We start from the raw sequence: 22,352 nt of genomic DNA, 5'->3' as shown, positions 1-22,352 counted from the left end.
TATAGTGAACTGAATATTTATTTACTTAATGCCATTGCAGCATCTATGGCTATATTCATGGCGAGAACCAGTTAATCCATACACAAGTCTATCTTATACACAATCTGTCGTACACACAAGTTGGGGGAGGGACAATTTAGAATCTTCACCTAACCGTTGTCGTTGGGCTGTGGGAGGAAACCGGAGTACCCATGCTGACACATCCCTGCCGGGGCTCGAACCGGGGACCTTCTTGCTGTAAGACAACAATGCTAACCACCACCCACCTATTTTTATGTGCATTTTGGGAATAAAAACATGCACACAATTTCACATTAAAAAAATGTTGGGTGGAAAAGCCAAGATGCGCATAAATTCTAAAAATGTGCGTGTAAAAAAATTAACTCACTCAATCGAGGTGGATACATTTTTATCAAATAAGAAAACATGCACATAAACCATGATGGAAATACATTTACCAAATAAATTCCTCAATGCGTATCAAAAAAGTAATATGACTTTGTGCGATGGGTTGGCATAACTGGACTATCCAGGATCTCATCACACAGCATCTGAAACGCTGTTTTGTTCATTTGGAAATTGGTGCCAGTTTATCAGAAAGTTAAAGTTTTTTTCTCTTCATTTCACTGGATCGCAAATGCTTTATGTGATATTCCAATTTGCACAAAAGTTACATTTGCAAATCTGGATGGATACATAGCTATGGATTCTGTTATTTTCCTGTTTATTACTGTATTGTATAAAGCGCTATATACATAAATGTGACTTGACTAGAGCACTTGTATTGTCCACTGCACATTAAACTAGAATAGAAAGGTTTTAAAGTTTTTGAACACACACACACACACACACACACTTTAGCCCCAGTCTTAGAAGACCATAAGGCTGCACCCCACGCTCTGAGTGACACCATGACTAATACATACACAGATAAACAGCATCTATGACAAACATGATAAGAGTGTGGCGCAAAACTCGCTGACAAACACCCCCAGATCCACATCCCCATGGAAACGCTGACACATACTGACTGATGGATGTCTCCATGGATACCTGTCACCGTGGAGACAGACACCATGTCTCTCTCAGTGCAGTGCCATCAGAATCAAAGTGAGCGAGTGAAGCAGCAGGGAGGGATGGACATGAACAGAGGAGAGCAGAAGAAAAGCTGCGTTTATCTGACAGCCAATGCTGCAGTGTTTCTTTGGAGGTCTCCTCCCTCATGCGAACCTGTCGGCTTGTTGCACTGTTTTGCAGGTGGATGTATTCATCTCTGTCCATCCTCTTTTCTGTTTCCCTCCTTTCTTATTCAACTCTCTCTCCAGCCCTCCTTGGCCTTCACTTCAGAGGCGTGGCTACGGACGGGCTTATTTACCATCCGATAGAAAATCATTTAAATTACAGTTTTAGCTTTAGCTTGTACATTTTTCCCAATTGATTATTGGCTATGCAAGTGTCGACAGTCAGCGCTGCATAATGACAGCTCAGTCCAAGCATTTCGATTCGGCCCGTGTGGTTGATTTAAAACCTACTAAGCATAGTTAAATATAAAGTTTTCCTTCAATGAAGAAAAGTATGCAAATTAATACAGTAAAACTGGATTTAAACCTAAGACTCCCCATATGCAAAGTAAAAACCTTATCCAGGGCTCAACCATATGAATTATTTTCTGCTGGTCGGGGCAGTAGTTTTTAAAGTAGTTTTCCGATTTTAACTTCCAATGCCAACATTTCCACCTGCACCTCAATACAAGAATCATTAATTATTCATTTTTTAACAATGCAGTTTTATGTTTGGTAGAATTTCACAACAAATTCACAAACACGCTTTTGATGAAAAACAATTACATACACTATGCAATTCATACTGAAGCTTTTAAAATTATCACAGGGTCTCTTTTGCAATTTCGACAAATGCTCATCTATGTTAGCCAGCTAGGTAACATTGTCTATGTGGCAAATCAGCAGAATTTTCAACAATATTGTAGAAGACCAAATTTTTTGCAAGGTTTGCAAGGTATAAAATGGCTGTACTACATCAACGAATGTACGCTTTTCAGTGGCAAAGCAGCACTGATCCTTATTTAGGGCCTTATGATTTCTGCAATGCGGAAATGAAATTTACTGTATAACGCGGAATGTCACGGAATTTGCCGAATTTTGGATGATTAAATCCAAATTAGGTCAGTACACTTAAATCAAATTGTGATATGGACTAGTGTCTCTGAATATTAAGCCACAAAAATACCATATAATATGAATATGAGTCTCTGTGTGAATGAACAACGGATGCGCAAGGTTTCATTTACTACACACATACTGAAGTGCGCGTCGCTTGCGGTGTTTTCAGCCTCTACCGCCTCATTTTGTGAATACATAAACACATAAATTATATCTAGAACTACCCTGCGAATCACTTCATGATAATTTGTTTCTCTTTAGAAAAACTACGGTCACATCATATGAAAACTGAAACTTTAAGGTCCTCTCAGCAACCTGGCAAAATAAAAGTACGGTTTAACTTGAAGAAACTGTGACAGAAATATATTACTTAACATAGTAGTACTACTACTAATAAAATTATTAAACAACACAGTAATTCTGAAAAAAGCCCATAATATTACTTTTTTATATACATTAAATCAATTAATTTGAGGTGCTTTTTGATAATTAAAATTTAATGAAACCATTCAAATGGAATACAGAATGTTAATGGAAAATGCTGAATTTGGTAAAAATTAATAGGGCCTTAAAAAATTATTTTTTGTTAAACATTTAATAAATTGCTGTTAAATTGCACAAGTTTCATGATTTCAATTTGTTAAAACAAGAGTCTAGAAAAATTGAAATGAAAAAAAAAAAAAACGTAATCCAGATAAATTAAAATGAAAAAAAAATGGATTTCATAGGGCCCTACTTACTGTTGAGCCCTGTTACCTCTAGACCAACAAATCCAGTCCAGTTTTTAAAACTAAGTGATAGCTGAGCATTTGAGTGAATAATTTGGACTGCAACAGTAATGCTTCACCAATTTAGTAATTGTAAAATCTTTTTTCATGGCAAACTTTACAATTTTCTTCAACTGAATTTTATTTCATCTTATATTAACTTTAGTTGCCCACATCGCATCTCCAAATGCCCACCCCAGGAAGTCATCTCTGTAACACCAGAGCATCGCTTTCCTTCTCTGCTCTCCAGACCCTTCCGAAACTCCCTATAGCTCCTGGCAGCCTTCTCTTCAATGTTCTCCCTCCATCATTCTCTCCCACACTGGGTGAAATGGAAGCACGCTCTGAGAGCCTGGGGTTGCTATAGTAACAGGCTCACTCACCATCTTGCGTGTCACCATCACATGAGCTCCTGATGACCGTAGCCCAACTCCGAGGCTATGTGGCTGGGACGGCTCCATCACTCTGCTCTGGGGATTCAGAACCCCACCTGGGACTCCCTGTCTCTCTCTCAGCGCTGCCACTGCTGCTACATAGGGCCGTATCTACACAGGGAGAGATGACAAGGTCGACCAAATAATTAACGAATGGGCAACTTAATGAAATAAATAAATCCACACGCCTGAGTCAACTCTCTGTAGACTTCCAACACCCACAACAGGGCTCAATAATAAGCTTCTTTTTTTTTTTTGGCCCGGGTTGTTCGAGTCAGATTTTTACTTGCCCTGCCAACATTTATACTGGCAACCCCACAATTAAATAAATAGCTATGCTATTTTTAGCCACGTATTTTAGTATGTATTAGAATATACATGTTTTTCATTAAAATATTTCCCGTTTTGTTTTGTGACAAAAAAACTCCAATATGTATTTTCAAAATACTACAACTAAAACCAAAAAAGCAAACTAGAAATATACAAAACCAATAAAACAGACAAAAAAATTTAATACAAAAATAAAAGTTCATTCAAAATATGAATAAATACTATAATAATGTATTAATAATACTAAATAACACTGTATTGCATTGAATTATGGAGCCAGACCTGAACGTTTAAATAGGCAATAATAATAATTATTGTTATTATGTCATTAATTAATTTATTTATTTCGGACTGGGTTGGCCGAGTCCAATTTTTACTTTTAACCCCACAATTAAACAAGTAGTTGTTTAATCAGAATATATTTACATTTTTCATCAAACATATTTTAAGTTTTTTGTAACAACGACAAAAAAAAACTCAGTTATGACAGCAATTAAATACATTTCTCATGGAAGAAATGAATTCATAATATTTCTTAAAAATAAATTCTTAAAAATATATAATTTTCTACCCATTTTTGAAGGTTGCTTCCAAGATCCTCTCTTGCTAAATAACATATTTAAATTAGCATAATTCACACCATCAATGTGTAAATCATGTCAGAAATCCAAATGTTTAAGTTTACAAGGCATAGAAACACATGTAGAAGCTCAACAAATGTAATGTGCAGTGACAGCGCTGCACTGGCCTGATAGGGAAACTGACAGTTCCGTCAGCTGGCTCAAAACTCTCTTACACTTGCCCCGGGCCATTAGGCCATCCTTATTTGTAGAGGCCTGCACAGGATCACTGAGAAACCCAAGAGAGCAAGAAAGAGAAGTATATGTGTGGGTGAAGGAATAAAGGCCAGCACATTCGCATGATGGCACTCTGCATAATCACTCTAAACATGGAGCCAAGGCACTGATTTATCAAAGTAACAGGGCTGACGTCACAGCACGGACACTTCTGTCTTGCGCTACCTTGCTCTAACCTTCACTATCTTTCTTCTTTTGCCCTTCGTTCGGTCTTTTTCTTTTCACAGCACTCTCACCTGAAGACGGGAACTCAAATTTTCACCACTTTCATAAACACCTCACTCACTCTTAAATCAGAATAAATGTAAATGAGCAAAGGTGTAATTTTTTTTAATTGTCTCTTTCTCTAATGGACCTATGTATAGCTCATATTTCTATGGCACGGTGAATATTGTTGGGAATGTAGAACCAGTTTTTATTATGTTAACAATTTTTCAACATCTGCATTGTTCTGCTGATGCAGACAGAAAAGTGTTTCCTACTAAAAGTCAATGTGACTAATTCCCAGTGAAACAGGGTCCTAAACGAGCAGAAATTAAGAATGGGACATGATTTTATCCATTGGGAATTGACTGGATTGTGAAACTAAAACTAAAACAGTTAAAATCATATTTGTTATGTGAAATAAATCTGTAATAAAATAAAACATGAAGCTGAAATAAAAATATTAGAAGAAAACGTTGTAGGCTAAATGAAAATTAGAAATGTTACAAAGATTTATTTTACATGAAACTGAACAATAAAACAAGGAACACACAATAAAGTAAATGTGATGAGAGAACCACAAATACTATTACAAAGAGATGCCTTTGATTGCGATAAACGTTCTGGTTGCGCATAACAACAAACATTTGTGAATTAATGCCTCTTCAGTTCTTTTTAATGAATCAACAAAAAAGACTTTAAAAAATCATCTCAAACTCATTAGTTATCAGTTTGAATCTGTCTAATGACTCAGGCACTGACTGAATAAGTCAGGGCGTTCTACTCAAGTACTAAGAGAATCTTAAATTGAATCTTAAAAGTAACCAGAATCATTACATTCCTTATGATTCCCAGCTTTAACCGTGAAAAACGTGCATAATTCAAGGTCCTTCCTTTGTGACTACTTCCTCCCACCCCAGAGGATGGCATTAAGACGTTCCCCGAGCGCACACGGACACACCTCGTGGTGACCACCACTTCAAAGTAAATAAACTCTCCCCCAGGGACAGTGTCTGCTTAAAGCCTCACGAAAAGCAGCACAGATGCGGCTCCGAATCCAGGACTTCTAATCAGACACCATCATCATCATTGTGATATACTGTATTCTGGCTGGCCTGCTTTGTAAGACACAGTCGGCGTGCTCGTTCTCGCACAGAAAAGCAGGCACACATACATGCGCACATTTACAACAGGAAAATCCCCTTAGCCTGAGTCTACACTGCTGCGCCAAGCCCTCCTCCTGCCCTGGCTCACTTATTCCTCCGGTGACCCGAATCAAACTCCTTACAGATAGTGTGGCTCAATGCGGCGGCACCGCCATAGTGCTTGCGTTGCGAGGTCACTGAAGCCTGAATGCTCTCATTACCAAACTGCCTCTCCAAACACATGAGCTAACCATAGCCTGACCACTTCCATTACCCCAAGTCAGCTTTACTCACACATGATCGAGCCATTGTCCGACCACCCTTACGAGTCAGGCTCTGTCTGTTTAGCCATGAAGTAAGCAGCTCCTGACAGTCTCCATTAGGGAATATCAATGTGACAATCCATTATCTATATAACATCATATTATGGCCACCTCTAAAAATCGATGACTTATGAACACATGACTGAATCTTAGGTTGACTTGCAGTTGACCTGGTGCTTTTGCCAATATGCGTTAGGATCATGGCTAAAACACTTCCAGATGTACAGTTCTTCGTGTTTTGAGTCAAACATGATGGGCTAAACATAGTGCCATCACTTGCAGTTAGCATTAGTCACGCATGGATAAACTAAGCATGGCTGCAGTCACTACAAACACATTGCGCAGAGTATATGTTCTGAAAGCATCTCGGCCGGCGAGCTTTCTTCAAATAGCCATGCAGAGGGCAGCATCTGTCATGACTCAACTTATTTTATGGAGCGAAAACCCAAAAATACGCCATGTGTGACCTTAAAATCCCTCCATGTATTCTTTCTCTCTGAACAAAACAAAGCTAAACGCTCATTTTGTTCACCTGCCAACAACACCAGCAGCGCTAAACACACTTGCGTGAACCAAGTCGTGAGAATCTGCTAATGTACAGATAATCTAAACAGAGATAGACTGCTTTATTAACACACGGCTGCCTATTTTGCCTCAAATCTACACAGACTCATTAATAATCCCTCACGGGCAATTTACTTAACTCGGCATTGGTCATCCGTGCCTATTGTCTTTGCGAACACGCAATCAAGATGCCCCCACCCCTCACACATGACAGACCTCTCGCCCCAGATCCTTCCATCCCTAAAGACTTTTACCTCCACATGAGCGCACTTCCATCGCTCCAGTGGGTTTCCAGACCTCACCACGGGAGACTCGAACGCCACGAACGCTTCTTGCCTTGGGAGACATTTCAACTCTTTCCAATTATGTCACTTCGGGGCTGGATTACGGTATTAATTTTATATCGCTAACCACTACCATTCCTTACTGACAATTACTCAATAATTAAAGGTCTGACAGTCTTCACTGTTCCCCTGAAGGACCAGCACACAGGCCTGGACTGGGGAACTCAATCAAAGCAATCATGGCTAATTACGCCGTGGCCCTCTTTCTCCACGCCCCCCACTCTGCGGGGAAAGCGAAGGAGGCCAGAATCAGCACTATGGATGGGTCAGCGCTCGCACGGCTCAATCCACCTCATTTATCGGTTTTGAAAGCGGGCCAAAGCATGCAGAACGCTCACCACGTCACTTCAACTCTGCGTCTGCACACGCAAGGTGACATGCGATGATTTATACCAAGCCATCTCCATATCGACGGGGACGCCTTGGATTGCTAAGTTAGGCGGTGGTCGATTCAGCAGTCCAGCCATCTCTTCAATGAAGCCTGCAGATGGCCTTCTCACGATCCAGCCGAGAGCAGCGTGTCTTGAATGCCACTAAGGCGTTTTGCATGAAAACTCTGGCTTCTGGCTCTCGGATCGTTCGAAAGCGTTTCAAGCAAAGGCAGCGTCCAAGAAGGGTCATCCTTCTCCCTCGCTTAAACAAGGGGATTTATATTTTATGTGCGGTGCATTAAAATAAGACAGAAGTGTCTCGCACTTGCCATGATGGTGTAACTGTTGTCCCTAGACATCACTTCAGACTTATTCATTACACTTTTATAACTTTGCTCAATGTCATAATTCAGCCAGCCAGTAGACGTAACACATTGCAAGATGCATTAAACGTCCTGATCTGGCATAGTGTTATACGGCCTTGAATACTGACTATGAGTACGGCCAGTGCACCGTAAAGAGGCGTCTGTGCGGTTCTCTCCTGGGGAAATCGTCCGGCAATGTAATGGCTTAAAGATTATGGGAGATAAAACTAAAATTCGACACAGGCTCTGATTTTTGGCTTCAAACAATGGTCAGTGGAAGCACTTAGCCCTCTGACAATGCCTGCTTTTGATAAACCCGCTTTGGACTGAGATGGAGTCTTACAATCAACAGTATCGTACTGCAAAATTTCTCTGCATGTCATCAGCCAGAATTTAGCTCCAGATCCCATGGCACAAGAGCACCAAAGACTAGTGGATGGCTAACATCATCCAACACGCTACAAAACCCTCCCACGCCCCTTCTGAATTAGAAAAAACAGACCTTTATTGTTTTGCAGCGGATATTCCAGAAAAGAAAATTGACTTAGTGTGATGTGTCACCTGGCATGTGCAAGAAGAAGCCTATGAGGCAGTTTAGCCCAGTGGAGTGTGTGTGTGCGCGTGCGTGCGTGCGTGCGTGCGTGCATGCATGTGTGATCATTCCTGTGAGTCGTCTAAATTTCTTGCAAAGAGACAGGTGTGCAGGTGTGTTGAACCATGTCCCATGTGCGAGCGTCTGTTTTTGCTTATCATTGTCATTGTCTATGAGTAAACAAGACAGATTTATGACTCTAATAATTAAAGAGCATTCCGGTTTAATTAATGCATTACTGTACACATCCACCATTGATTTTTACTAATGGAAATAGAGGTGAACAAGGGTGAAGTAAAATATATAAATACAATTTCCAAATGGAATACATGAAGTTTGCTCCCTGGCCATTCAGATCCCATAGGATGAATGCTTTATTAAAGGAATATTCCAGGATCAATACAAGTTAAGCTCAGTTTCCAGCATATGTGGGATAATACTGACTACCACAAATGATTTGGACTTGTACCTTGTTTTGTTTTGTTTTTATGGTTACAATGAGGTATAATGTAAGCGGGGCCAATTTTTGAGGAACAGAATTTTTAAAAGCAGAAACGTGGTGCTTATTTTATATTTTAAATCATCTAACAAAACTTGTGTATTATTTGAGCTATAAAAACAGTTTACATCATATTTACAGTCATTTTTAGGTTCCATGGAATTCCAATATCATAGTGACAGATCTGTAATACTGCACAGAAAAAAAGTGTTTTTCCCCCACACTAAAACCATGTTAACAGATCTTGTTATCTCGTGGCTATACTATTGATTTATTTTTACAATCTGAAACAATTCACTTCCATTGTGAATGCCTCACTGTAATCCAGATTTTCACTTTTTGTAAAGAAAAAGTCAAAGCCGAAATTAATTTCTGTGTTAATCAACATGATACCACAAATGCTGTTGATTGAGCTTTAACCATAATTGAACATGAAATATTTTTTTAAAATGTCTAAAATATGTTTATGATGTTTAACAACAAAAAAACTTAATATCCAAAAATACACAAAAAAACTGGCAGTTTCTAGCTGCTTATCCCTCTAATAGATGATCAAGGCCATAACGTGCAAAGTTATCATGCAACACTATGCAACAGCACCTTGCTCTCCACATGCACATAATCTAATCCCACTAAGGCGGCTGGTTCTGTTCTGCAGCTGCGTCTTGTTTTTCCCTTGATGTCAACTGACTTTCATCGCCTTCGTTTTCTGTGTGTCTCTAAACCACCTTTTAATCATTATCTAATTATTTAGATCTAGATTTGCCGCAGGCGCTGAGGAGCAACTTGCTGAGTTGCAGCCCTGAAGGGTCTGACTGGAGCAGAAGGGTTGAGGGTGCAATGCTCCCTAAAGCATGTCTGCGTAAAGCCTTCCTCTCTTGACGGCTGATGTCTGTCACCTTTTGACCCACTGAAGTTAAAAGCCGCTTCATACATTTAAAAAGGCACATGAAACGCTAAAGTAAGGTGAGGCATCAAAGGTCGACTAGCGCACGCACATAAAAGGTATGATTTTAAAGGGCCTTTTAGCAAGAAAAGCTTGAAGTTGATGCAAAAAAATAAAGCATTAGATATCATTTATCAGTTATAACTTCGCATGCAATATATCACACAGTCACAGAGAGGAATGGAGCATGAACAAAGGCATTTAAATGATTATTCATAAAACTTCATGTCACCTTTAAATTTAACACCTGCGTGTTAAGAGAACCCATTGGAAAATCCACAGCAGGTAAATGGCTCACTTCAAACCATTCAAGAGGCATTAGAGAGTTATTAATGTGCATTAATTCCAACATGGTGGATGGTTTTTATGAATACAGCCCTGGGTGACTCCAGAGTTTAAAGGGATAGTTCAGGCAAAAATGAAAACGCTGTCATCATTTACTCGCCCTCATGTTGCTCCTAACCTGTAAGACTGACTTTCTTCCACAAACCACAAAACGAGATGTCAGTCAGGCACTATTCCCTTTAACTGCATCTTTTTTTTTTTCATCATACGATGATAGTAAACGGTGACTGAAGTGGTCATTTCTGCCTAACACAAATTGCACCAGTTCTGAGGAGCTCCAAGAGCTGAAAAATTTTAACGTATTAGTACTCAACAAGCTGTTTACCAACATACATGTGTCATGATTGTGATTGCAGCCATTTTGGCCCAGCGATACCTGGCTTGCAATGTGAAATGTCTCCCTCAAAGCTTGTGTTCAAATAAATTTATTTATGTGAAGTGTCATGGCTTACGTTGCCAAGGGAACATATATGATAATGAAAGCACATTTCTGCTCTCTTATATATGCACTCTGGATGGAGCCTGAGCTCTCTGTATAAAGCCTCAATCTTTCTCTTCCAATATGACAGCATGACTCAAACTCTGGATCATCTTTTACACCATAAACTTTAAATTAACCTACAACCCTTTTACTTCTAAAATGACATAGCAATAAAATAACATCAGCAGCATTTGCTATCACTGCCAACAATACACAGAGAGATAAGGTATAGCTTTACTCCTCCGTAAATAAGATACAGCATGAGAAACCTGTGTGAAGAATTGCACCCTGTTCCTTCAGCAACAGATGCCCAAGTCATCACCACTCATGTCACACACACACACATACACACACTATCAGAGCGCACAGCACATGCCTATGGGCTAATTTCCCCTCAGTTGAACCACCGCGACAACACATCAGCATTTAAACCCTTCGTTTCGTGTGTCACAGATAACAGCAGTGGATCTTCATTCATTGCGCTTAATCTGTTTGTTTCTTGTTCGCGAGCGGTGGAGTGCTGTAGTGATTTATCACAGGCCACACAGCGCCTTCGTATTTATACCCATAAATTTGGACAAAGCGTCTTCCAAAGTGAAAACACTCAATCATTTTCCCGAAATACAACTGTAATCCAAAGTTTAAAGGCAACGGCTTTAGTGGTTGCCACACTGGTTATTAGTAAACCAAGAAACAGCGTGACAAGTAAACTAAAGAAATTGCGCATTGGTGAGCATCCTTGCTTTTACACTCTGACAAATACGCATTGAGAGGCCGATATTTACGTGTTACGTAGAAAAGTCTAAGATTATTGCACACATAACCAGCACTGACTAAAATAGCGGACGTTACGTTTTCAGACTAGTTTTGTGTTTAAAACGAATAACCCCTCATTCCGCGTCTTGTAATAAGCAGTCCTATATCCTAAAGTAATCCATCCATAATTTATGACTCTAGGTCACAACATATTGGTGAAAGGTGTCTCGACAGCACAAATTCATTAGTTTACATCGACGCCCGGACACACACTCGTGCGCGCGCGCACCCGCGCTCAACTGGACACATACACAGAGACATACACATACTGCCGCATTAATTCCTTTGTACACATATACATAATAAAACAAGGCTTTCGTTATTATAGTTGTTAAAACAAATAGCAAATAATAGAAAACACAACATTAGGCTATTATACGCAGCTGTTTACGAAGGCTATTTATGCACAGATTTCCTAGACTACATACGTACAAAATGTTTGCTTTACAAGTAGTATTACTAGATTTATCCAGCCTTACCTCGTCTACTCGTTCTTTGTTTTTTAATCTAAATATATCCTTCAGAAGCTGTGGTGCGGAGTCAATGTCTCCTCTCGCCTGTCTTTCTCCGTCTCCCTCGCTCTCTCTCTGTTCAACCTCCCCTCTCTCTCTCTCTCTCTCTTAAATTGATTCACCCTTTCGCAGAGCTGGAAGCACAGCACTGTCTGCCTGTGAGTAGTGGCGGGTCAGATGGAAAAATACACGCAGAAAGAGATAACAGCCAACTTTACCAGAGTAGGCTACGTCTTTCGATAAAAACATGTAGCATATTAATGAGCCTGTGGAACATGTAGTGTGGTTAAAAGCTCATGAGATAAATTAATTATTATAAGCCTGAATCAAATGGTACAACAGAAATAGTAAGATAACGATTAAATCGCAAAAACCGACCACTCTTAAAGGGGCCATGAACTGAGAAATTAAAATTCCCTTGATCTTTTGACATATAAGAGATCATTGTCCTATAAAAACATCCTGTAAGTTTCAGAACTTTCTGGTTAGTCTGAAAACAGCTTATATTGAAGACAATCTGCCAAAATGACAGCTTGTGGAATGTTCTACTCTATGATGTAATAGTGTGGCTAAACTCCGCCTCCACAGAAGATGATCAACGCCTGAGTCTACATCTCTGCCTGTTTAGGCCCACCCACTGTAGTGTTTACGAGAGAGGCGAACAAGGGAGTCTACAGAGAAACTAAACGATAAAGACGGCTCTGAAGACAACAAGGCACTGTGCAGTGTCAAGCTGTGGAAAAACAGTGTTTGCATTGCCTTCCTTCTGAGTGGATTAACTTTATTTTTAATGAAGACCACGTCAGTAAGAACTCGGTCCTTCACTTCATTTTATCACAGATTCGTTTACAAACAAGGCAAAATTCGACACGGGATTCTCAAAAAGATTGAAACTAAAAGAAGATGCTGTGCCGACTGGATCTGACAGTAATTTTGCAACACAAGTGTAACTGTTTTCATTACGTGATCACTATTGCTTTGTCTCTTCTTACAGATCGTTTGATATGTATCGAGTTATTTATGCGTTTTTTACCTAAATCACAACAGCGTCCATCTATGAGGAAAGTATGCTGTCAAACATACACAACTGTTAGCCAATCATAGCAGTGGGCGTTTACTTCAGAGTCTACAAGCCGCCAAACCTATTCAAACAGAGCAGTCTGATGAAGGGGGGTCAAAAGCAGGACAGAAAATAGCCTATTACTTCTAAATTATAATGTTTTTTGATGTAAAAATCATAAGTAGTTACATAGTAATCATAAGTTACATAAGTAGACCTTAGAGAACAGTACAAAATTAAAAAAAAAACAATGGCAGTTCATGATCCCTTTAAAAGTGTACTCTCATTTATCAATCAAACCTACATACGGAACCATGAACCGAAGATTTTAGAAACTGCATATGAACCTTTAATGTGCTATAAAAGCAAGGTATAGTCGTTCAAGGTCTTCAGACTAACCCAAACACACCCTCTATTAATATAGCAAATTTAGCAATATTAGGCTATTTACCCGTCAATCAAAAGCAAAACAAGCTCGACACCTGTCAAGTGTTTAAGGTCTCGGTTCTCTTTAGCCATGTAAAGCTTTAACTCTGGTTTTGCATCTATCTGGTCTTCCTGTATATTAATTTTTGAACATTTTACTGTAAAAGCTTTTGTTGATAGTTGAATAATCGCGAACATTTTGTGCATACAATTTACAAAAAACGCTCCATGTTCACATGCCACGCTCTCAGCTCCCGGATTCCCATATGTGGACTTCCCGCTGTGAACGTTCAAAAATAAGCTTGTTCGACTTCATGCGGCACCTCAAAGATCGGCTGCCAATGCATACTGGTTAGAAAGTTTGTCCGACTTTGATTGGTGCTGCAGCCGCCTTACGATCACATATGCCATGAAAGTACCCGCGAGAGCGAAACGAGACCAGCCACCTAGGTCAGGTGCTGCTGTTGCTCAAAATCGTCTGTTAAAGCCTTGATGACGACACTTTAATCTCATTGGTCAGATTCTGTGATGACAAGGTGTTGTATGTTTTTTCTTAGACAATTTCCTGCATTTAACCAATCTTGATATTAAATATCTGATATTCAAACAAAACACACAAAACATTAACAAAAATTAAGATTAGGCTATCCAGTAAATATACATTTTTATTGTATAAGAGTAAAGGTTTGAAAAAAACAAACAAACAAACAAACAAACAAACAAAAACAAAAAACCTTCTGGTTAACCTATTGCTTATATTTGGAAAATGAATGGCATTGCTTCCGCACACTCCAGAAAGCATAAAGTGTCCGACCTGACGGACGTCTCTTTACTCCTCCCCCCCTGCAACCAGCAGATCTTGCCAGCCGGCAGGGTTGCCAGGTTTTCACAACAAAACCCGGCCAACTGCTACTAAAAACTAGCCCAATGGCGTTTTGAGGGAGGTCCCCTAGTAAAAAAAAAATTGCGTTCCCGGGGGTAAAATACATTTTTTTTGGCGAGGTTCCCATGGTAAAATTTACATTGCAGTGGCTAAATATTACATTATTGTTGTCTCTTCAACCCGCAGTCATGAAATACAACTCGCAGCAACAGTGTTAAATTATCCCAAATTCGACTTGGCAACACTGCCAACCAGTGGCAGGCTAGTGTAGTTCATCTCGAACAAGCCTAATGATTGTGAGACAAAGCCAAAAGCTCATCAAAAAAAACTTTTGATTGGCTAAAAAAGCATAGATGACCAATGAAATCTTTAGAATTGCCTGAGAGGCGGGGTTTGCACTTAACTAGTTTGTGGGAACAAATCACTTGTTTGATTGTGCCTGGAGAGAGGAGTGTTTTCAGAGTGACAGCATTTACTCGCACCATGATTTGAACTTGGAGCGGGTTTATCACCACTAACGCGCAGAGGGAATAAGAAACTAAAAAAACATAGGAATAGGAATAGGAAACGAAAAAAAAATCTGGAGTGATTACAGAACGCCTTGAACTGGATGAAAAAGATTACTGTTCAGTGTGGCCAAGTCCACATTTTTTCCCGCGGAATTGGGCTACTTTTATATTGTTGCTTCTTTTCTTTTTTTTTATTCTGCAGGCTGAAATCCTCCCCCCTCCCCCATAAATCTTGGATAGATTTAAGAGATAAATAAGATAATAAGAGATTTAAGAGATTTTAATAGTCATTTTTTCAGTTAGGCCAGTTTTGGCCATGATTGGGCTGATTTTGAGTAACCCTTCGCCTGGAGTTTGATTGACAGTTGATATGACTATAATCATAATGCCGAATCTGCCATTTGGTCCGACAAACAAACCAGACAGGAGAGTAGCTTAAAGTCAGTGGACTTGAACATGAAAAATGGCGTGTTCTGCTGTTAGCAGATACCTTCTGATGTTCATTGATGTTTATTTTTGCTATAACTAGTAAAGAGGAAGAGATGATCGGTTCACATGCTGCTTGAACTGAGGCGCTACAGCAATCTGTCACAACACATTAAAGAGCCACAAAACTGTATTTGTTTAAATTTCTTAAAATAATACAGAATTAGAAAGCTGAGACTTTGTTTCATATTAAAAAACTGCTTTGTCTTGTCTTTTCTTTGCACTGCAATGTATTTTTCACTGCGTGAGAACATGATGTGTGGTGTGAGAGCACCATGACTTGTCAGATGTAGCAACAGTAACTCGGGGGGTGGGGGGGGGGGGGGGGGCATTGCAAAGGGTCAATTGGGTTTTGTTTAGCAGACCTGGCCATCCTGTTACTGTTGCTCTACTCCACTCACATCTGTGTTCCAGTATGTGCATTGCTTGAGATAGATGCATTGGCCTCTTCTAAAACTATTTTCGTCACTATTTTACTACATGTAAGTTACTCAATATTAACTTACTATTATTTGAAAAAAATTTTATACAAACACTTTTAAACTTGCAACAGTGTTGTCGTTCTGATTACCTGCTGCCGGATCACTTGCTCATGTGCATAAGCCAAAGTCACAATATTGTCCTTTCATAAAGGTTTGGCCATTAAGAAAGACTCCCGTGTATGTAAATATCTCATCTACAGGGACAATTACTTATTTAATGAGCAATGGCGCAGGTGAATGTCAGTTAGACCGTATTTCATGCACATCACATCAGAACGCACAGGACATGTCAATCAATCGATGCACTCTACGGCAGAGACAGACATCTGTCCTTTTATCGACACGAGACAGGCCTGGTAATGCATAAGTATTCCCTGCTCAGCTTCCCACTTTGTGTATTTGTGTAGGAGTGATATTTGTGCGCGTATGCGTGAGTGAGGTACAGAACGCATGTGTGCGCGCACGCTCCGCTTTGGATGTTGCGTTGGCATAGCAACGCTGGGAGCGAGCACCCAGCATCTGGCTTTAAATGCTTCCACCATGCACCTTTTCTTACCAATTTAGAGCGAGGTTGCGCAGAAGATCGCAATAAATAATTGTGAGGGATATCGCTCGATACATGGGGGCGTGACAACTTGAGTTGGTGCTTGGAGGAATTGGGGGGTAAATGAGGTGTGAGAGGAGGAGGGAGAGGTCAGCGGAGGAGAGACAGACAGAGAGAGAGAGAGAGAGGAATGAGGGATATCAGATGGCTGATTAGCACTGAATTGATAACATTCTAAATTCAGACACGAGGAATCAGTCAGTGCCTCACTCTCTCTCTCTACTTTTAACTCTTCACATCCGACTCTGCACATAGTGCATTCGTTGCTCACAATAAACGTCTTGAGAGATGAGATTGCGGCTGACTTTACCTCCCTTTACCCCTCTCTTATTTTTTTTGTCTCTCAGGACGGATATGGAACACAGCTGCTGTGTCTTTCAGCCTAAAATGATATTTACATTGGGCTATATGGCTTCCTCAGAGGGGCTCGTACGGTCCAGTGGCCAATCCTGGCGGCACCCATGAACTCCCTTCACCTCGCTTTGGTCTCCCCTCCTCCGTCGCTCTCTGCGGCGCACTCGCTCCACTGACATCACATCTATACCATTAGCTCCCTCACTTTTTGAATACCCCCACCCCCCTTCCCTTCCTTCCCTTCCTGCCTTTTGCCCCCGAACTGCGCTCAATGCAGTAGTAGAGGAGGCATTGTTCACAGCCCACAGCTCAACCCTGGAATTGTACACCAGTAGGTTCTCTCTCTCTCTCTTTCTCTCTCTCGTCCAGCTTCAGCATCCTGCTCCTTCTTCCTCTCCCTCCCTCTCTCTCTCTATTAAATTTCCAGTCACACAACAGTGCAGTGGATATCCCTCCCTCCCTCCGGTTCTCTCTCTCTCTCTCCTCTTTCCAATCTCCTCCTCTCTCCCACAGATACCCTCCTATGTTGAAATCTTCCTGGATCTCTGTATGTCTCCCTGTTGACTGCTCTCTCTCCGAGTCAAAGCCCTCAATCTCCATTGATTAAGACTGCAAGCTGTCCCCCTCCTCATTTACAATCGCCTCATCTCTTCCGCTTTCACCCCAATTAAAACAAAACCTTTCTCTAGTTTAGTTCCCCCCAAACACATACACACTCACTTGCATTTATCCGGCATGGCAGTAGTGTACGTTGCGCAGTGTATGTGTGTGTGTGTGTATTTTGACCATGTGGACTGTGTTTTCCTTGGTAATTCTCCCTCTTTCGGTCTCCCTTGCGGGGCAGCTGAGATGTGACTGATTATGTGGACACCACAGGCCATTAAATGAACAGTGATGCGGGCCGGCTGGAGGATTAATGCAGTTCACATGATGAAGACAGAGCGGGCGCGCTGAACACTATAGGCCCTGTGTGTGTGATTACCGCCCTTCACAGGGAGCCGAGGGAAAGCGCGGCCCTTTGAGCACCACGATGCTTCACTAGCTTTAGCGAACACGGCGCGTATCATGCCATGCTTCGGAGTTAATGCTCGTCGTCGTGTCCTCACCCGCAGAGTGAAATACTCTGGGACGACAAGGTGCTCTCGGGATGAGTTTCTGCTCAGTTTTGCTGTGCCTGCTAACTGTTTTTGTCATGTGGGTCGATGGCATGATGCTTGTTAAAATTAGTTCAAATCTACAGTCAAAATGCAATTCACACATCTCCTGTGTTTTTTATTTCTGTATTTAACTTGATTTTGATAGGTGGAAAATATCATGATTATACTTTGTTGATACAAATACAAAGTTCTAGCATGAAACTCTAGATGGCGCAGCTTATCTTAATTATTAATTTTAAAAACAAATAATATGATAAAGAGTCAAAACGTCTCTCAAAACATCAGATAATTTGACCTTTTTATTACAAGGCAAAGTCCAAGTTATGGTATGAATCCCCAAAAATGTATTACTTTTGAAAAGAAAAGAAAAAACTTTTTATCTTGAAAAATATTTTAAAACATTCTGGCATTATTTTGAAGTATTTAATGTGTAGGGAAAAATGCAACAAGTTCATTAAACTGGACCTTGAAAATGAAAATATAAACATTTTTAGAAACCATACAAACCTAACACAAAGGACTAGATTTTTTAAACTAGATTTTGAAAAGATTTATTGATTTTAGGTTAAAGATTTATTTGATCTTTATCGTGAACCTTATTTAAAGTGTTTCCTGCTGTAGTGTTTCTCTTCAGAAGCCACTCTTGTGTCTAATGTAAAATCTGCACCTCTGTGTTTTTGTAACACTTTTTTTTTTTTTTTTTGCACACAGGTCCACCAGACATGTGGAAAGCGCTGTTTCCTCTCTGCTGCATTAAACTATGTCAGCAGATTTAGCCACATCAAAATTTGCTATTCTCAAGGGCATGTCAGAATATATCTAATGCAGTAAGTAATTCATGCCATGTTTGTGTCAAACCCTGTGTTGTCCTCTCCAGATGACAGAAAGGTGGGGCTACTGTTCTTTGCGTGCCTTTTTGAAAGGCAGCAATACAAAACAACAATATGCAACATGATGTGTGATGTAACCATGTGTGACACTGCATGGGCCATCTTGCGGTTACTTCCAATTGCATTAAAGTTTAACTACTGCATTAGCACAAAGCACACTTTGACTGTTAACTGCATAATGTTAGTGCAATGTTAGCACTTTGCTCAGTGCTGATTGCTGAGATGTTTGTATGTACAGATGCATATGTTTCCTGTGACAGCAAATATTTTCTGAATGAAAGGCTTAGCATTGAAGGAGTGATTCACATCTAAATCTTGACTTTACTACAAACACTTCCTAAATCACAGACTAACAAACATAAGCCCTAAACTATCAATTATTCATTTTTGTCTTGTTTTGTTGTGAAATTAATACAACAAAGTTTTTTTTTTTGCTTTTCAAAATCTTAAAATTTGTTTTCTTTTGGTGCAGCAATATAAAAAAAAAGTCATATTTATGGGTGTTTTCTGCTTTTGTTGGGACAGGACAGTAGAGCGGTGACAGGAAAGCATTGGGTGGAGAGAGGGGCAGGATCGGCAAAGGACCACGAGACAGGAATCAAACTCGGATTGCCATGAGCACAGTTGCGCTGTATGTTGTGCACTAACCACGAGGGTTTTGGCGCCGATGTCAAAAGCCATTTGCACAATATACAGTATATGCATTCATAATGTACAAAATCTCAAGAAAACAATGCACAGTACTTGGCACAAGCTGATTGGTTCATGTTTGCATATGCATATGTATACTGCTTTACATATAAATGGATTGTCAGCATTCACTAGAGCAGTTCGCAGCTTGCTTTTAGAGTTGCTCTGAAACCCTCCACCTCCCCAGCTCCACCTGAATAGATCTGCTACAAGTTATTAGATGTGCTATGTGTGCAGCAGCAGTAGTATGTCTCGACGTATGTGTTGGAAGTAGCAAATTCCTGTACTTGCTTTGCAGCAGCAGCAACAATAATCTACAACAGCAATAACCAACAGCAGCAGCAGCAGCAGCATATAAACAGATCTATTTCTCCAAGACCAAATACATTAACATTGTCATACCCATTACCATGCTAAAATCTTCAGAGAGTTGTCATGATAGAAATGCATTTAAAATATTTCCAGCTGTGGTAATCAGCTTATTACTACAGTTCTAGTACAAGTGGAAACAGCAGAGTCAGATCTGTCCTACAGATCCACAATAGTGTGATGTTTATTGGGAAGTTCTAAACAAGGACATGAAAGCAGGTAATTTTTCATGTGTTAGCTTCAGCACATTGTGTTTGCCTATACTCATGATTTAGATGAAGATCAAATTACATTTTATGACCAAGTAATGCAGAAGAACAACAAATTCTCATGGTTTTACATGCTTTTTCTTGGCCCGTGCATATATTTGTATTTTTAGAATTACAATTAATTATTTATTTTATAAGTGTATTATTTAAAAAAAAATTATATATATATATATATATAAGCAAGTCTCTCATAATTGGGAAGAATATTATCAGCATATTATCAAAAGTGTTTGTCTAAAACTCATTTTCAACGTGACAGGTGCAACTGAGATACACGTTTTGCAGATCATTTGCTTTAACAGTGGAAATTCTTATTTACTCACTCTCGTGTTGTTTGAAATTTTATCGATTTGCTTTCTCTGTGGATAACATAATGAGTTTAAAAAAAAATAAAAAATCAAAGCTGCCCTTTTTTCAGTGAAAATGCATGGCAAGCAAGGAAACCCGAGTTCTCATTCTGACCTAATGTTTATTCGCATATAAAAAGCTTTTTGTTAATGTCATTTGTTCATGATTTGTCTTGCCTGGGGCACTAGTGAGCCAGAACTGCTTCCCTTGGCCCTTCAAAACAAAAGGTACACAACAAGCAAGTGGACTGAACCAATCAAAACACGGTGAAGTCTGTTGACCAACGTGAGCGCCGTGAAAGCACCACTGCAGCGAACCCATTTCGATAAGCTCTTGTGGTGCCTTTCTACACACTGTCTCTCAATGGGCTGTGCTATTGGTTAATATATTTCCTATCAGACTTCTCAGTCGCACCTCCTGTTCTTAGCTGCACATCAGCCGCTGTACCACGTCAGGTCAGGATTTGCAGAGGGCTTAGTCTTGCTGTGAAAGAAATGCATTACATCTTTCTTTGTCCTCTTTTTCCCTCCTCACATGGTCTGACCCGTTCAGAGAGAGGGCAACGTGGTGCTCCTGTGCGATCCGGCCAGAGCTTTTGCCCCAACTCACCACGGGACCTCAGCTGCTTTTGCGTGTCATACAAGAAACAGATCAGCTTCCCCTCAGCGGTGCAATTACATCCAATAAACATCTTCACTGTCAGAATACAAACCCTACAAATGCTCCCTCATAGGCATGAAACAAACAAATCCCTCAAATCAAACCCCCGACCCTTGCATTTTGGATGTGGAATAGATTAGGCCTTCGAAAATCACAAGAAAACACACCTGCACGCCAAGCCTCGGTCAATGCACATCCATTAAGGCCACAGATGCATCTCTGCCCCGGAGGTCCAACAACCGCACCACTTTTTCAAACAATACTCGACTTCCGTTCTCCTGCCACTGTGTTTTACATTTAAAACAAAAGTCTGTCAAAGCGATCGCCCCCTAAAACAAACTCTCCGTGGCTCCGTGACCCACTTATTCCCTTGGCCACAGCTCAACGCGGATCGAGCAGACGCTGCAAGATTAAATGCAGCCATACAGCCACTGGAACTGCAACAATACTCGGTCTTCCAGATGAGTGAGCAGAATGGCCCAACTCCTCACGTTAGGCTTAATATACTGAAGCAGAGGCACCAGTCATCACTGTCTGCACCGAAGCGATTTACTCACTGCGATGCTACTTTATTTAGACAATAACGAGCCAGAAAATGTGCATCAACACACATCAAACTGTGATAAGTGCAAACAGTCTGCGTATCCCGAGGAGTGCTATCTAAACTGAGCTGGCTTTAAATAGGAACAAGCACAGACTAGAAAGTGTGAAAGTGAAAAAAAACAACAAAGGAGGAATAAAAGCAAGGGCGCGTAGCCCACAGTTGTTCAGCTGTTGACGTGACCTGGATGGCAGCGAAAGGGATGAGCAGCCGTCACTGCGAGACAGAAGAGCCTCTATCTATGAGTGTATGCGGCGTGTGTGTGAGGAAGGGATGGAGAGAAAGCTTAGAATCAGATCCCAGTGTCAGTGTATCTTAGCAACCGTCTCTGTCTCCCAGGTGACAGGGACTAACATCACTTCCTGTCTGTGTGAGAATGTGTGTCTGTATACTAAAAGGTCTGCACGCGAAAAAGCATATAAAAACGTGCACACCAGTAAAAACGGTCGACTGCTCTCTGACCGGAGGCTGTTTAATTCTCCTGAATGT

The 22,352-nt window shown here is 40.4% G+C and overlaps 1 protein-coding gene across 13 annotated transcripts in view; it reads right to left on the bottom strand.

Annotated features, from left to right (window-relative positions):
• Positions 1–13,649, bottom strand: part of lrrc4ba (leucine rich repeat containing 4Ba) — a 71,841-nt gene extending 58,192 nt beyond the window's left edge. For 7 of the 13 annotated variants that reach the window (XR_009269924.1, XR_009269916.1, XR_009269914.1 and 4 more), the window contains exons 1-2: positions 12,043–12,458; positions 150–3,492 (exon numbers count right to left, since the gene is read on the bottom strand). The gene's annotated coding sequence lies outside the window, so the exon portion shown is untranslated. Of the gene's footprint in view, positions 1–149; positions 3,493–12,042; positions 12,459–13,586 lie in introns of those variants that run through there. The other 6 variants (XR_009269917.1, XR_009269919.1, XR_009269921.1 and 3 more) reach the window with 6 other exon arrangements.
• Positions 13,650–22,352: the final 8,703 nt, after the last annotated feature.

Source organism: Onychostoma macrolepis, chromosome 03 (genome assembly GCF_012432095.1).
Source record: "Onychostoma macrolepis isolate SWU-2019 chromosome 03, ASM1243209v1, whole genome shotgun sequence".
NCBI lineage: Eukaryota > Metazoa > Chordata > Actinopteri > Cypriniformes > Cyprinidae > Onychostoma > Onychostoma macrolepis.
The sequence above is the reverse complement of the archived record's forward strand: the minus strand, read 5'-3'. Positions and strand labels throughout refer to the sequence as shown.